At 41.1% G+C, this 18,157-nt stretch overlaps 1 protein-coding gene and 1 non-coding gene across 3 annotated transcripts in view; one reads left to right on the top strand and one right to left on the bottom strand.

Annotated features, from left to right (window-relative positions):
- SMYD3 (SET and MYND domain containing 3) overlaps positions 1-18,157 on the bottom strand; it is a 709,727-nt gene that overhangs the window by 170,148 nt on the left and 521,422 nt on the right. The window contains exon 1 of one of the 2 annotated variants that reach the window (XM_043923816.1): positions 897-901. The exons of the other annotated variant lie outside the window; for it this stretch is intronic. The gene's annotated coding sequence lies outside the window, so the exon portion shown is untranslated. Of the gene's footprint in view, positions 1-896; positions 902-18,157 lie in introns of those variants that run through there. 2 annotated transcript variants of the gene reach the window in all.
- Positions 13,020-13,091, top strand: TRNAG-GCC. The gene has a single exon. It is a non-coding gene; the product is annotated as a tRNA-Gly (tRNA).

Raw genomic sequence — 18,157 nt, 5'->3', positions numbered from 1 at the left:
GTCCTTGTGTTAAATGAATATTCATGTATGGATGTGAGAGTTGGATTATAAAGAAAGCTGAGTGCTGAAGAATGACGCTTTTGAACTGTGGTGTGGGAAAAAACTCTTCAGAGTCCCTTGGACTGCAAGGAGATCCAACCAGCCAATCCTAAAGGAAATCAGTCCTGAAATATTTATTGGAAGGACTGATGCTGAAGCTGAAACTCCAATACTTTGGTCACCTGATGCAAAGAACTGACTCATTGGAATAGACCCTAATGCTTGGAAAGATTGAAGGCAGAAGGAGAAGGGGATGACAGAGGATGAGATGGTTGGATGGCATCACTGACTCAAAGGACATGTGTTTGAGTAAGCTCTAGGGAAGCCTGGCGTGCTGCAGTTCATGGGGTCTCAAAGAGTCAGACACAACTGAGTGACTGAACTGAACTAAATGAATATTATTGATTTGGTAAATGTATTATAATACAACCCAGGTAATAAATAATCTTACTTAAGTAAACTACTTTATCACATCCCATGTAACAACATATTTGGAAATGTGTGCTTCTAGACCCTGGTACATTCACGTACTGTTTCCACAACTTTAAGAGTGTCTTTCACATTTCAAGCCATGGTCACAAATAGTGTACCCTAGACATATAGAGGGCCTCCCAGGTGGTGCTAGTGGTAAAGAGCCAGCCTGCCAATGCAGGAGACATAAGAGATGCAGGTTTGATCCCTGGGTTGAGACAATCCCCTGAAAGAGGGCATGGCAACCCACTCCAGTATTTTTGCCTGGAGAACCTCATGGGCAGAAGAGCCTGGTGGCCCATAGTCTATGGGGTCACAAAGAGTTAGACACAACTGAAGTGACTTCACATGCATGCACACAGACATATAGAATACTCAGCATTGACTTGCCAAGGCTAAAGTCAACATCAAGGTCAGTATCATAAGTGAAGGAACAGCAATCATAAATTTGGGCTTTCTGTTTTACATTTTTCCCAAGGTCAAATGATCCAGTGTTAGCAAATGAGGATTCGAAGAATGAAGCCCCTTTAGATATCATGTTTGCTTTCTAAAATCCACCCACATTTTCGTTTTTAAAGGGCTTTACTCACAGCAGAACTTACTATATCTTCAACAACTGTCTTTGATAATAGAAAGCCAAACAGAAATGATATTCACAAATTTGCCCATTGTTCTTTCCCTGGGGATATTACCTGGCATTTCACCTCCTTATAAGTCATTTGATGAAAAAACCACTTACTGTAGATGTCTGTCAAGTATGTATAAAAATATAAAGTCCTGCAACATGATTTCCGCTGTTTAATTTTCCTCCCACATCCTGAGGCTCAGAACCACTATGATATTCTTAAATAAATTATTATAGGATATTGTAGGTTTCCATAGCTCTGACATAAGAGTCTTTTCTGTTAAAAATTTCATTGAGTCACGCTCCTATCCAAAAAGTTTATGACCACTATGAATTCAACTCTTTTCCAGAGAGCACACTTAAAGATTCTTTTGTTTGACCTGAATCGCAAAAAATGTTCTCTTACATGATCATCTAGTTTCATTATTCTCTTTCCATGTAAACAGAGCAAAAATCTACCCGTGGGCAGTCGAATATGCCTCACTGTAATTTTTCTGAAAGTATGTTAGTCGCTCAGTCGTGTCCAACTCTTTACGACTCTATGGACTGTAGTCCGCCAAGCTCCTTTGTCCATGGAATTCTCCAGGCTAGAATATGGGAGTGGGTTGCCGTTTCCTTCTCCAAGGGGAGCTTCTGGACCCAGGGATTGAACCCAGGTCTCCTGCATTCTAGGCAGATTCTGAGTCACCAGGGAAGCCAATTTTTCTGAGTTCCAGTGGTTCACTTCTAAATGCTAGGTGATGTGTGTCACCTGACTGAGCCTGAACTCGATAGAGCAGAGTATGCCTCAAATCATCTGTGTTTTTTCATCAAGTTAATGGAGAAAAAGAAAACTACAGAAAAACACTCCATGAGAAAGGTAATACCGAGCACTAACCAACTGCTTAAGGTAATCCCCAAATGAAAGATAAATTCACATGTGAGCTAAGGTTACGCTCACTATGTAGAAATTAATGTGAGTCTTCTTTCCAGGAGAAATGTTGGCAGGTGAGGGTTTATAGTCCTGATCATACCTGACATCTCAGGGAGTGAAACCCCAGAAGCGTGTATTTCACCTTAGACCACATGAAGTCTGCAGGGCTCATCTACAAGGTGCATGAACCTGTACCAGGGTGCTCTGGGGACTCAGGTTTGGAGCTGTTTCTGGCAGGCAATGGCCACGGCTGAGGAAGCACTTCAGTGGGTCAATCCTTGCGTGGTTTTCCATGCCTCCCCGATCCCTGGATACTGCCTGTTGGTCCATGTGAGCAGGAGCCAGGGAAGAAAGGACACCAGACTAGAGACAGTCACAACTCTACTCATGTAGTCCAGCGTATGGAATGAGGCCCTGGGATGACAGTCCCTCTTGTGATCTTTCAAGATGTGCCCCTTTATCTTCAGAAACACAGAGTCAAGTAAAAGAGAAGATAAACCATGGCTTCATCCCCACCCAACCTCTTTCTCTAAGAGGTAATCAGCTTTTCTCCTGCTTCCTCCAGCCACTCTTACAAACATACACAAAACAGATGGGTGGGATTTCAAGGCAAGGACCCAAGGTGATTATTTGTCCTTTCTTCTGGTGCCACTTTAAATTAAACAGCATAATGAATACATAAATGGTACTATTCCCAGCCTCTCTTCTGACCAAGAGCCTGAGTTGGTGACTGGATAAAACACCAGCACACGCCCTGTACCACTTCGGTGGTAAGCTACAGAGATTGCTATGGGAGGACCCTCTCCCCATTCAGAGTCCATCAGAAAGTGAAGAGGGTTATCTGGAAAAGCAGATTAAATGTATCTTTTCTTCTGTAACATACATTGCTGAAAATAAAGTTTGCTAGTCTTGGCTAGGCTGTGGGACTCTGTAGTAACAAAGCAATATATTGTTGTTCAGTTGCTCAGTCATGTCCGACTCTTTGCGAACTCATAGACTGCAACACGCCAGGCTTCCTTGTCTTTCAGCATCTTTTGGAGTTTGCTTAAACTCACGTTCATTGAGTCAGTGATGCCATCCAACCATCTCATCCTCTGTCACCCCCTTCTCCTCCTGCATTGAATCTTTCCAGCATCAGGGTCTTTTCCAATGAGTTGCCTCTTCAAATCAGGTGGCCAAAGTATTGGAGTTTCAGCTTCAGCATCAGTCCTTCCAATGAATATTCAGGGTTGATTTCCTTTAGGATTGACTGGTTTGATCTCCGTATTGTCCAAGGGACTCTCAAGAGTCTTCTACAGCACTAGAGTTTGAAAGCATCAATTCTTAGGCACTCAGCCTTCTTTATGGTCCAACTATCACATCTGTACATGACTACTGAAAAAAATCATAGCTTTGATTATATGAATCTTTGCCAGCAAAGTGATGTCTCTGCTTTTTAATAAGCTGTCTAGGTTTGAAGCATGAGCTTTAAAAAGATATTCCCTGTTTTTGTTTGAGGTTTTGATCTTCCTTGGGTAAAGAGGTCATTTATCTTTGTAAACACATAAAACATTTTTGCTTTCTCCAGTTAATGGTGAAAGAATGGAAGTGAATAAAGTTCTACTGATTCTTGAGACACTAAAAAAAATTTAAAAGAAAAAAAAAAAAAAAGATAGACAAGCCCTGGGCTAGGGAGAGAGGCTGACTGCTGGACTTGAATCTAGTCCTGACCAAATCTTCCAGTCTCTTTCCCAACACTGGCCTCTTATACTAACTTTGAATTTTCCACTCTTTTTTTTTCCATTTATTTTTATTAGCTGGAGGCTAATTACTTCACAATATTGTAGTGGTTTTTGCCATACATTGACATGAATCAGCCTTGGATTTACATGTGTTCCCCATCCCGATCCCTCCTCCCGCCTCCCTCTCCACCCAATCACATGCACCCCAATGTTCATCGCAGCACTGTTTATAATAGCCAGGACATGGAAGCAACCTAGATGCCCATCAGCAGACGAATGGATAAGGAAGCTGTGGTACATATACACCATGGAATATTACTCAGCCATTAAAAAGAATTCATTTGAATCAGTTCTAATGAGATGGATGAAACTGGAGCCCATTATACAGAGTGAAGCAAGCCAGAAAGATAAAGACCAATACAGTATACTAACGCATATATATGGAATTTAGAAAGATGGTAACGAATTTTCCACTCTTAATACCTTGATGTCCTTGTAGGGCAGGTCAATCTCTCTGTCTAGACTTGTCCCCTCTCCTTTTCCCACCTACTGAATGGACTCCCACTGATCCTTTGCGGTCCACCTGAAAAGTCTTCCCTCCTGGAAGGCCTTTGGACTTGCCCAGCTGGGAAGTGAGGCCCCTGGGCCAGCACTCCTGCAGTGCTATTTACACATCCACTGCCACACTCGATGCAGGACATTATGATGAGTTTTGTACACCTGACTTCCAGGAGGGTAGGTCTTCGACTTGATTCTTTTCTTCTCATGGCTCAGACAGGTCTGATACATTGAGTGTGTTTAAAAAAATGTTTGCTGAATGAATGATTATGGACTGAGTACATTAGTGACTCTGTTAGCTTTTGTGACTTCTATATAGAAAAGTTCATAAACCAAGGCAATCATCACTGTACAATCAAAAAAAAAAAAAGTTCTCTTAACATCCTCCACTCTTCCACACTTTTCTCTCTCCCTATCTCCATTCCTTCCTACAACAAAGTCACTCAGCAAATCACATAGACAGGTTCTGGAAATGTAAGAAGATATGCAGTCAGAACCCTGCACTCAAGGACTCTGAGACCAGCACGCAAGACAGTTATATGAACTACATCACATGAAAACTGAACTAATGCCCAGTGGAGGGGTCACTAGCCAGGCCGGGTCAGGTCAGGGAAGGCTCAATGAAGATCGGATGCCAAAAGAGGGACCTGGAACCCGGAATCACGAATGTAACTCAAACTTCTTATTCCTTCTGAGACAAAGTGGGAGAATATCGACTTATGATAAATTCTAAAAATCTGTTTCCTAAGATTGAAGAAAACTGGCATAAACTTAATACCTATACAGACCCCTTTGACTTTAAAAAGTTAAAGGTGTTGACATCTGATAACAGCAGATATTACAAAGGGAACACCAACAAGTAAAAGGAATAGGGGGCCTAGGATTTTGCCAGATGGTAGGAACTATCCATCACATTTCTTTCTTGGTTTAAAAAGGTCCACAAGCCTCTGATATGTACCTTGATTTAACTGTTTTCTCTGAAGAACCAGAAAGGGTATACTTCAATTTAAAAAAAAAAAGAAAAAGAAAAGAACCAGAAAGGAGATGCAAGAAGAGTGGAATCCAAGGTGTGGGCTCACATCACTGAACCCACAATTATCCAGCACAGCAAAGCCATGACTAAACCTAAATGCATTGCCTGAGAGACAGCTGACACTTCTGCGGTGACCTTGGAAGCACTTCTCACTTGATCTCGTCTACTTTTCCACCCCACCAATGAGCTCTGAGAACTGTGGCTTCGTTTTAAGGATGAGGAAAAGCAGGCTCAGAGAGATCAGGGCACGTTCTCTGGGACAGATTCACTTGCCCTCACACAGCAGCAAAATGTAGTTCATCTTAGCAGAAAACTCGGTCCTGGAGAAATTATACACAGGACAGACTGGGAGAGGGAGTTCACTGAAAGGTGAGATCTGGAAGGATGGTGTACCAGGGCCTTCAGATACGAGGATTTATTCATTCATTTATTAAGGGCCTTTTATGTGCCGAAAGCTCAGCTGGTAAAGAATTCACCTGCAATGAGGGAGACCCCGGTTCGATTCCTGGGTTGGGAAGATCCCCTGGAGAATGGATAGGCTACCCACTCCAGTATTCTTGGACTTCCCTAGTGGCTCAGCTGGTAAAGAATCCACCTGCAATGTGAGAGACCTGGGTTCGATCACTGGGTTGGGAAGATGCCCTGGAGAAGGGAAACGTGACCCACTCCAGTATTCTTGCCTGGAGAATTCCTTGGGGTCACTAAGAGTCAGACACAACTGAGCGAATTTCACTACGCACCAAAGCACCAGGAGCAAGGAGCAAACGCTACCCCTTCCACCATTTTGCCTGGTGATCCCAGTGAAACAAACTAGTAAAACAAATGCCACGTTTCTCTCCAGTTCTGACAAATTTTAGCCTTCCTCAGCCAAAGATTATTTTCCTGACTACTGACCATATTTCTTTATAAGTCACTATGTCAAAATACAAGTTGCAATAATGCAGGGCACCACTCTGATCTGTCAGGTCAATTTAGAAACACATGAGTCCCCTGCTCTTCCACAGCCCTGGGAGGCGGGCTGGCCTCCCCGTCCGCTGATCATTCACACGAAGGATTGCTGGGGATTACTGAAGACCAGCTGGGAAATGTCAAGTAAAATGGATGGCTTTTGAATTTTCCACTCTCCCACTGTCTGACTGCAGCCCACCGCCTTCACCAAATTAGTGCCACGAAGAGAGGGATGCTCTCTCCCAGCGCAGTCTGGAAAGATCAATCAGCTATAGAAGAGCAAGCGGCTGAAGAAAGAAGGAGAAAATGAGGCCCAGGATACTCTGTCACGTGACTGTCACAATATCTGCAGGCACTCACACAGGGAGGGATCAGAGACAGAATCTGGAAAGAACTCCTTCCCACATGGTCCTCTCTCTGAAATAACCATGATCGCTTTCTCTCCTTTCATGAGTTCCTTCTGCCTTCCCACTTGATCACATTTAAACATCAGGGAATCTGTATTTTTTATGTGGGATGAAATGTGCTACACTAGGTATGTGCCTGCATTTCTATGGGCTTCCCTGGTGACTAAGTTGGTAAAGAATCTCTGCCTGCAATGCAGAACACCCGGATTCCATCCTTGGGTCAGGAAGATTCTCCAGAGAAGGAAATGGTAACCCACTGCAGTATTCTTGCCTGGGAAATCCCATAAACAGAGGAGCCTGGTGAGCTACAGTCCATGGGGTTGCGAGACCTAGACACAACTTAGCGACTAAACCACCATCACTGCATTTCTACACTATTGGCCAATTAGTTTAGATTAGGAAGAGCCCAAAAATAAAAGACCAGAATTTATCAGAAAGCTATAAACCAGAGGAATTATGGGGATTAAGTGAGATAATACATGCAGGCCTCGGAAAGTCTCCTGGCACACAGGAAGCTTAGTGAATAGTAGCAAGATCATTATTACTGTCCAGTTTAATAACTATAAGACAAACTCAATAATTAGTAAAATACACCATGTATATAATACCACTAGGAAAAAACACAACCAAACTATGTTAGGTTGTGAGTCATATAGAACAGATTCCAATTTCAGAGATGTAAAATTATAAAAAATATGCAGCTTGGAATGAATAAAATACAACATCACTCTGTAGAGCTCCAGGTTCCTGGAAGAACATCAGTTGATGACGATAAACAGCTGGTATCTGAGGATGTCTATGTCAGCACAGCCACATCACGCCCTGAGTTTCTGACCTCTCAGATCCTCTCCCACCAACAGATTGGGCTGCTCCCCTCAACTCTTAATATCGCTCAAAGGCATTCACCACCATGGTCAGTTCATGGTTTTCACCATCTTCAGAATCAGTCATCACAAAACAGACTATTGTAAGTCACTCAAAACCCAAAGGACAATCGTGATATAAAGTTACATCACTTGAGCCAAGTCAACTGTCTTGCAAATTTAGCTACACTCTGGAGGCTGACCTAACGCACATATGTTCCCAGTATCTTCTTTCAATACTCAGTTAAGCAGTGCAATTTCCCCTGGAAAGGAATTTGTTACTTTAAAGCCCAAACTCACATTTCCCCCCCACCTACCATATAGCTCTCTCTAAATAACCAAGTGAAAGCACTTTTGAAGATAGTTGGGTAGAGGCACTGCAGACAGATTTCCAAGTCACTCATCATTAGCCTGACAAGTCATACAGATAGGAATTGAATGCTCCAGAATCTTAGTAAGTTTTCAACAAGAGTACTGGCCTTCAAGACTACTTAACACATAAGGAACTGAGAAAGATACACAAAGACATAAATAGAAACCACACAGGACTTGAAGAAAGAAAAGGCAAGTTGTTTCTACAACATCCTTGTCACTTCACTGACAAAGAGTGGATAATCTTCTAAAGCCCCAGCCAGAGTCCTTGGTGACCAAGAGTGCATTGCATTCCTTGGTTATACAAATATCTGAGAATGAAATGTCCACCTAATGCTCCCCTTATCATAATGCAAATATACTCTTCAGATATATTTTTAAGAATACCTCTTAATGACCATAGACGAATCCTAACTATTAAAAATCAGATTATGCTGCCTATGGTCTGGCCATGCAAACTCCCCACTTCCCTTGCATTGTCCTTTATAATGATCACTCTCAGAGTTGCCTACACAAAGAAGAAACATCTGAACTTCCTAATTTGTGAGATCCAGCAGTCCACCCTTATGATCACAAAAGAGTAAAGTTTTTCTTTGCTTAGGTTATACAATTTTAATTAGCTTTTTAAATGAAAAATAAAACTCCAAATGATTCTTTCTTTCCCTCCAGCCTTATTTTGCACATACTCTCTCCTCATTTTCTAGCAACATCTAAATGCAAAACAGAACATATTCACTGAAGGAAACAGAGTTTGATAATTAAAGCAAATAGAACTGAATTTGCATATGTAAGGTTTCTAACTTTGAATTTAGAGACAATGAGTAGAGAATTAATCTGCTGTTTGTGAAAAAAAAATCAGTAAGTTATCAATGGCAGGAAAAGAAATGTTGGATTCAAAGAAAATAACACAGAAATACCCCTATGTGAAGATTATTATTACAAAGACTACTTGAAGGGGAAAAAATAAACTAAAGCATTATCAATAAAAGATAAGTTCACAAAACTGAAATGCAAGGATCATTTTGGGAAATGGAGCAAAAACGAAATAGAAAGGAAAAAGGCATGCAAAGGAGATTAAGGAAACAGTAAATTGACAACAAAAAAGTCACAAGGATAGTAAACATAAGTATGAGGATTACTAATTTCTAGTATGTATTTGGCTTGTCATGAAGAAAAATAAAAGATTGACAGGAATAGGAAAAAAGACAATGATTTTTACATGACTGCCTCATAATAATTCAGTTCAGTAAGTCAGAGAGGTGATTTTCAGAAGCAAATCAATGAAGATGCAGCTTACAGGTAAATGCGGAGAGTATAGTGTGGTGGGCACTATTGTTACCACTGTTCTAATCTGAGCAGATTGTGAAACATGCTCCCCAGATGCTCCTGCTACTGATTAAAGAAAGGTATCTCCCCCTCCCCATCACTTCCACCATGGCCAAGATTCTGTGCAAAAGAAACACTGAAAGTTGACACCCACTAACCATATGTTTTGTAACATAGTGTAGACAGAGCAAGTTTTACTAGGCTAAAGGCAAACAAAGCGTTGGCTACCCACAGCAGCAGAGAGTTGTAAAACTCTTTCTAAAATGAAGAGCCTCAACTTCCCAAATGCCCTATACATGTTGGACTGTCACCTTCCAGCCAATGCCTTTTGAACATACACAGCTACGTCTCCTTATGCAGGGGTCAGTGCATACCTAAATGATATACCAAGGCAAAGACTAAATATCATTTCTGTTTAGGAAGGCACTAGAATCAAAACAGAAAGGCAGTTATCAGATAGAATAGGTAGCAATTAGAGGCTGAGCAGGAGGCTGTAGGAATCTAAAACAAAGGAGCTTGGCAAGCATGTAATCATGAAATCCCCAAAACACCCCAGAAATTGATAAAAATAAATACCTTTGGGTAAAGTGTTGTTATGTCCCGAAAGAGGAATTCAAGACAGTTAGACCTCTTTGGTCCAGTGTATTTGAAGAAAGAAACAAAGTAAGGTGAGATGTTTTTCTTCCATACTTAAATTTACTATAATTGGGAAATCTGTCTACACTGATATACTGGACTTCAACTATATAAAATCTTTAGATAAACTAAAAATATTTTTCAGGACGTTATTCTGAGGAGAGGCGGTAGGGATAGAAAATGTCAAGAACACGAGCTTACATGTAGGGTTCAGTGTTCAAGAATGAACAGCAAAAATAACAAAAAGCTGACTCAATGGACATGAATCTGAGTAAATGCAGGAAGATGGTGAAGGCCAGGGGGACCCTGATGCAATGCAGTCCATGGGGTCACAAAGAGTCAGACATGACTTTGTGACTGAACAACAATAAATACTTTCTGAAGTATATTATGTGATTAGTTTTTGGCCCGTTCTTCAACTACAGTACTACACACCATAAATGAAGCCTAGAAGCTCAACACCAAGTTAAGGTTAAAATATGTTTAGTAAGTTGTACCTACCAATACCCATAGAACTTCAGAAAGATTTTCAACAATGATTTTTGTTGAAATTTTAAGAGACTTTCTGTTTAATTTTTTGGGAACACAATAATCCTCTTTACCTTGAATAATTAAAAATAAAACAGCTAATGGATGTGCTGAGTGAGTGAGTGAAGTCATTCAGTTGTATCCGACTCTTTGCGACCCCATGGACTGTAGCCCACCAGGCTTCTCTGTCCATGGGATTTCCCAGGCAAGAATACTGGAGTGGGTTGCCATTTCCTTCTCCAGGGGATCTTCCAGACCCAGGGATAGAATTCAGGTCTCCCCCATTGCAGGCAGACTCTTCACGGTTTGAACCACCAGGGAATCCCAATGGATGTAATACTTTTAAGTGAAAAGAAACTAAAGTGTAGTGCATGAGGTACCTTTACATGTTAAGGCACTGATGTGATTAAATCGGATAAGTGATCAAATCCTGAGTTATCAACACTGTAATTAGGAAAAGTATATTTCTCCTTAGTCTTTACCCATTTGCCCTGGTATAAATATTTGTTGCAAATACTGCTCATCTTTCCCAGATAAATGTTTTAAAGATGTTACGTAAAATGCACTTGGTAATGCCTTTCCTCAGTTGCTTGCTATATGGCAATTAAATAAATACAAGGATGCAGATCAAGATGGGACAGATGCAGAAGTCAATGTAAAACCAGGGCAAAAAGATAAGATAAAGAAAGCAGTAGATCATTCCGAATTCAATTACCAATCAGGTCATATCTCTGTGTTAGCTCTCACGTTCATCCCTTTCTTTCCATCTCCACTGCTTCATGATCTTTTGCTTGCAACTTTCCAAAGTAGGCTCTCTGCGAACTCTCCCATTCCCTACATCTTTTTCCAATCCATTCTTCAAAATGCTACCAGATAAAGAGAAATCTGAGATCCACTGAGTAGTTGCAGAATAAAGACAAAGTTCTTTAGCATGACATTAAAGGTCCTGAGTCTAGCCGCATCCCTTCTTCCCTCTGCATCCACTGGCCTCATTGTCATCCTCAGTCATGCCCGGTACTCAAGGGATGTTACATTTTTGTTTACAGTGTTTCCTATTTTTTTTTTTAAATAATTTCATTTATTACTTATTTTGTGCTGGGTCTTCACTGCTGCGCAGGTTTTTCTCTGCTTGTGGCGGGGGTAGAGAGCAGCGGGGGCTACTCTCCAGCTGTGGAATGTGGGCTCACTGCGGGGGCTTCTCTCTTAGAGCACAGGCTCTAAGGCGCTCGGGAGTCAGTAGTTGCAGCTCCTGGGCTCTAGGGCACAGGTTCAATGGTTGTGGCACAGGGCTTTGTCGCCCCGGGGTTTGTGGGATCTTCCCAGGTCAGGGATCAACCCAGTGTCTCCTGCATTGGCAGGCGGATTCTGTACAACTGAGACATCGGGGGAAGCCCGACAGTGTCTCCTCTTTAAGAAAATTCTTCCCTCATGATCTATGTAGTTCATAATTTTATTCATCCTGCAAGATCCAGCTTATGACACCTCCTTTAAGCAGCTTTCCTATAACCTATCAATGTTATTTCTCTATACTCTCATAGCACTTTACTCATATGGCATGTATCATATTCTACTTTGAATTGAAACTGTGTAATTGAAATTATGTAAAAATTAATCTTTACATGGGACTATAAGCAACTGAACACCACGAGTCATATCGCTCAAGCACTTTGTGGCATTTATTTGCTAATATGTCTTTTCTATTTCAATAAACCATAAATTTCTTGAGGTCATGATCCACACCTCCCTCTAAAAATTTTAAATAAAAATTAAATATATATAGAAATTATAATAATATAAATATATGTCAAGGTTCCATTTACTCACTAAATAAACAGAAATTAACCAGAACTTCCTGTATGGGTGGAACAGTACAGTAGCTTTTGTGCTTCCCCCATCTCACTCTCCATCTTCCTGAAATTATCGCTGTCTTAATTTTGTGTAACTTATTCCCTTGTTTTTATGATAGTCTTATCCCATATGCATGTGTCCCTAAACAACATGTTTATTTTTCATGCTTTTGGTTTCCTATGAATGGTATCATACTGATTTCTTACTGTGTTGCAACTTATATGTGTTTGGTTTTTGGCTCAACATTATGCTCCTAAGATTCACATATGTTGATGTGTGTAGCTATAGTTTATTCATTTTCACTACCTAAGACAATCTCCTGCAAAGGATCTCTGGGAGACACATACAAGAAAAATGTCCATAGTCACATCATTTATAAATGTAAAAACTGCAATTGACCTGAATGTTTCTTATCAGGAGGATATCTAAATAAATCAAGATATTTTCCACACTTGTACTTACTAATGTGTCTGGCACACAGTAAGTATCCATAAGTATTTTTTAAATAAATAAATGGACTTGAGGAAAAACAACAAGTGATTCACCATCGCCTCTCTCTGCAAGCCCAACACACAACACACACTCATATGCTCAGTAAATATCTGAGACATTTATTGGCAAAATCAGCTAGCCCCTAAGGCTGGCACTGGACAGGTACTCAGATAACCTGACAACTTTGATAAACTATACCGAGCAAGTGAGAGAACAAAGTGGAAACTGCGATGTGGCAATCCCTGATGGCTCAGTGGTAAAGAATCTGCCTGCCAAGCTGGAGACCCAGGTTCGATCCCTGGGTCAGGAAGATCATCTGGAGGAGGGCATGGCAACCCACTCCAGTATTCTTGCCTGGAGAATCCTATGGACAGAGGAGCCTGGCAGACTACAGTACATGGGGTTGCAAAAGAGTCAGACACGACTGAGCGACTAAACAACAATGCCTACCACAAGTTAGGTGGATAGAGTGTTACACTTGATGGTGTTAATTCTACCTGCTGACTTTTGAGCCCCTACAAACCATGGTGGCTCATAGGCACCCTCCTCACTCTCTGCAACCCACCCTCTCCCCCACCTCCTCATCTCCTTTTCTACTCTCTTCTGAATGAATTTTCTCTGCTATACCTGAAAAGGATTAGGGATGGTAGTAAGAACTGACCTTTGCATTTCCATTCTCTGCCTACCCATCTCAAGCTGACTTGCTCTAGTGATAACTACATTATCTTAGGCAAAGATCTGTCTCTCCACTGTGTCACCATTTGAACATTGAAGACCCATTTTCACTTGCAGCTGAACTACCCTGCCTTTTGCCTTAACATATTTGATGTCAGCTCTTCAGTAAAACTTAGAAAAAATGATCACCATCCCAGCACGCTATTATAGTCTATTCCTCATTTTACTGAAATATAAACTAATTTTCAGGATAACACTAATGGTGAAGATGCAGGGGAAGACAAATTACATCAAACCAAATGAGTATGTGTTTATCTGCAGCCCTGGTCAATTTACTTTCAAAAGAATTGGTATAGAAAATGATGAAAAGGGATTAAATCCAAAGGTAAAGAAAAGATTATCAACTACAGACAAGTTTTTCCATGAAACTGAGTATTATTCATAGAAGTTCATCTCACTTTGAGATTTGCTGTCATCATTTTACCATGGTTATAATTTAGACCTGACTATTTAGCCAAAAAAAAAAAAAAAAAAAGGCAGGGGGCTGCCGTGGAAAGGAAGGAAGGAAGGGGAAAAGTCATTATTCTGACACAGCAAATATACAAATACAAAGCCACACACATCATGCTTTCCTTCACTTCCGTTTCATCATTAAATCTCCCTCACCCGCTTTCCCATGGCTCCACTAGTCTCATTTCCTCTTCCCCATCTCCCTTGCCTCTCTTGATAAAGATCCTTGGACAGGATTAGAGAGTAGCCAGTCCTTACTTTTTAACTTCAACTTTTCTCCAGGCAAGGCTTTTCCTTTCTAATTTGAGTTACCATTTCACTGCAAATAATTCAACTCTTTTACACTCTGGGGTCTTTCTTAGGATGGCTATATTTCTCCCACGTGCTTTTAGCTAAAGCATATCCTCTGCTGCAGACATATTGCTACTACACTTGAGTAGGTTCAAAATCCTTCTTCAAACAAAATATATCTATCATATAAACACTGTCTCCTCCACATACTTCAATCAAATCCAGTGGCTTCCCTGACCTTTTTGTCTAACTCTCTCAGAAATCCTCATCATCTCACTCTCTTAGTTAGTCTGCTAAAAGCAGGATATCTGGAAAAATCATAACTTACCTTTCTAATCACTTTCTCTCTCAAAGCCTTAGGAAGGGCAATCTTTACTTTGGATTTAATTTCACTCCATAATGCAGAAATGTATGGTTAGGTAAAAATGACAGGATCCTTGCCAAAAAAAAAAAACCCAAAAACAAAACAGTCTGATGTTAGAGTTTATAATAGCCAAGGTAGGGCCTCTGGATGTAATTATTACAGAGAATTCAGGAAAAGAGGAGAAAGATTTTTAACAGCTATAGTGAGTCAGGAACTATGTGAGGTGCTTTCATGTATCCTTTTATCTAAACAAAAGTTGGGAAAAATTACTACCACCCTCAATTTACAGATGAAGAAACTAACGCCTAGAAAGGCCTCATACTGGTGTCAGGGTTTGAACCTAGAGTTTTCTGATCATCACGCTCCAAAGCAGGACAAGTTAAATTTGAAGGCATCTTAAGGTGGCTCAGATGGTAAAGAATCTGCCTGCAATGCAGGAGACTGGGGTTCAATCTCTGGGTCAGGAAGATCCCCTGGAGAAGGGAATGGCAACTCACTCCAGTATTCTTGCCTAGCAAATTTCATGGACAGAGGAGCTGGCAGGCTACAGTGGGGTCACAAAGAGAGTTGGACACGACTGAGTGATTTTCACCAAGAGGGGTGAAGGCTATAAAACACTCTTCTGACAACACAACTGCACACGATGCAGGCGGCTGCATCATACCCCTGCATCCTTTCCTCACCTTCTCTCCCCTCACTTGCCATAAATCTCCCTACCTCCAGCTGTACAGATCATCATACTCATCTCTAAAGTGATGTGCTAAAGAATGATTCTGAGCCTTTCTGCAGGTTCTTCCCTTTGTCTGAGATGCCCCCTCTTCTTTCTTCATCTAATTATCTATTTATTCCAAAACCCAGATCAAGGGTCACCTCCTCCAGGTAGCTTTTCCTCACCTGGTCCCAGCCTGATTTAGATGTTTCTCCTGCACAGAAAGCACATACCCCTCCAGAGTACTTATCCTGCTGGCTCCTCATTACTCATTTATTTGACAGTTTCCCCTACTAAGCTCCTAGAGGGCAGGAGACACATTTTATTTCACTTTGTATTACTAACAAATAGAAAGTGCTTGATACATCAAGGAAGAAAACTGGGACAAATGGACAGAAATCAGAGGGTAGTCTAACTGGGATCCCCATACAGAAAATCTGTAAAAGCCGGACTGTCCACCTCATGAGCCACTGTTCAAGTAGATGCCAGATAATAACCCATCAGGGTGGCAAAGAACTCCTAACATCAAGGGAGGAGTGGTACAGATGATATAGCACACCCATTCTAGCTCAGATGTTCTGTGGTTCCTGACAACTCCTGACCAAATTTCTCTGATGAAGATGAGCCAACGTCTCAGAAGGTACCATGGCACAATAACAAGAAGACAGACACAGGAGGCAGCAAACTTGGGTCCTAGCCCTGACTCCACTGTGTGACTTTAGGGAGATACGTTATTTCATCTCACTTCTCCCGTTTATAAAATCAAAGGTGAAAAGAGAGTTGGGTGAATGTAGCCAACTGAAGGCCTGTAAAAGGTCTTCCTACTCTAGGAAAGGCTTTCTGTTTGTTTTCCCATTATTTACTGTGCTCTATGCAACATACTAGGGCTCCGCGGGTGGCTTGGTGGTAAAGAGCCCAGCTGCCAATGCAGGAGACGTGGATTCCATCCCTGGGTTGGGAAGATCCCCTGGAGAAGGAAATGGCAACCCACTCCAATATTCTTGCCTGGAAAATCCCATGGACAGAGAAGCCTGGCAGGCTACAATCCATGGGGTCTCAAAAGAGTCAAGACACAACTTCACAGCTAAACAACAACATGCAACATACTAGTGCCCAAAGCCCCCTACTCATTATCTTGCACTAACACTTTTTTCTCTGTCTTATGGCTCTTTCTAAACAATAAGGTATGACAGGCACAAAAAACTGAGTAAAATCTACATATTTTATTTGAGAGCACTGGACAGGATGACTTCTGGGGAAAAAAAGCTAATAAATGAATGCAGGTAAAATCCAAGTCCAAGGGGAAATTGGTATTAGCTTACAAAATTTAATCTGTTGCACTACAGTAGACACTTAGTATTCATGGGTTTTACACTAGCATATGTGATGCTGAGGGGACACGATATGTGATCATTTGTAATTTTATTGAGAGAGATATTCGAAATCTCCTTGCTGTAAGCCTGATGTCCACAGGAAAAGGTCCATTACCTAGTGACTGATTCATAGGCTCTGTTATTCTTGGTTCTTTGTAATGAAAGCAGAAACTTGGGCAAAATGGAAAAAACTCTTTTTTTGCTGCCTGAAAATGATCCTGCTAACATGAAAACCAACTGACCAGTGTTGGTGATAGAAGAGAATCAGTCTAAACAATAGCCAGATATTAATTTTATAAATTACTTTAATCCTGAATTTATGGAATCATTACACATCTGGGTTCCTTAACTTTCTCAATTATACTTTACATTTTTCAGGAAGAGAAAAAGGGAGAATTACATGTTATATGGCATTTTTACATTTGGAGGTTTGTAGCTACCCCGGGACATATTCCATGTGAATGCCAAAGGTCTCCTGGATGGTATTTAGCCCCTTAAAATGGCAACAATAAGAAAAAAAAATTCCCCTCAAAAATCCATTCAGTTTGGTGAAATGCTACCAGATGTCTTCAAAAATTACTGAGTGAAGGCAGAGTTAGATAAGATGTAAGTGTTTGTAGGTATCTAAGAAGAACTGAAAATAATCACAAACGAGGATTCATTACGTGCTCATTTGCTTCAGTCATGTCCAACTCTGTGTGACCCTATGGACTACAGCCTGCCAGGCTTCTCTGTCCATGGGATTCTCCAGGCAAGAATACTGGAGTGGGTTGCTATTACCTTCTCCAGGGGATCTTCATGACCCATGGATTGAACATGCATCTCTTAATGTCTATCTGCATTGGCAGGCAGGTTCTTTACCACTAGTGCCACCTGGGAAGGGTTCATTATCCACTCAGGTTTCTCTTAAGCTCTACACAAAGAAGGTTCTCATGCTTCTCTGCAGAGCTGCACAAGCTCATTCTTAATGGAGTCAACCCTGATTCCTAAGACATAATTTTCAACCAAACAATTTTCTGGAGCTTTCCACTTTCCCCACATCAGCTGGCTAAGAAAAGATATCTGGGTTGTAACTTCATTTTTAAAGGGGATGACTCTTTAGAGAACACTTCATCTTGTCAGCATTTTGGATCTACATTTCCTTCTCATCCTTCCATCCTACAGTATCAGCTTGCATAAGACACAAAACAAAACACACAGCTGTGAGCATCCGAGATGGCCAAGGATGGCAAGGCGGACAAGTCACTAATCAGCTATCCGAACTGGTCCCTCAAACAGAGGAATCATCCTTCTCTTCTATCTGATATTTCTGGAAGGGTTTATGTCAGTACTGGAAAATTTAAATGCTGTCATATAATCCCACGATTTTTTTTTTCTCCCCTCTCTACCTCTGAATGATGTTCTGGCTGTTAAAATGCCTGACCTATTGTAGTGGTTTGCACATTGCACCCTCAG

The sequence above is a fragment of the Cervus elaphus genome, chromosome 14 (genome assembly GCF_910594005.1).
Source record: "Cervus elaphus chromosome 14, mCerEla1.1, whole genome shotgun sequence".
Taxonomy (NCBI): Eukaryota; Metazoa; Chordata; class Mammalia; order Artiodactyla; family Cervidae; genus Cervus; species Cervus elaphus.
Note: the sequence above shows the minus strand (reverse complement) of the source record. Positions and strands in the feature narration are given on the sequence as shown.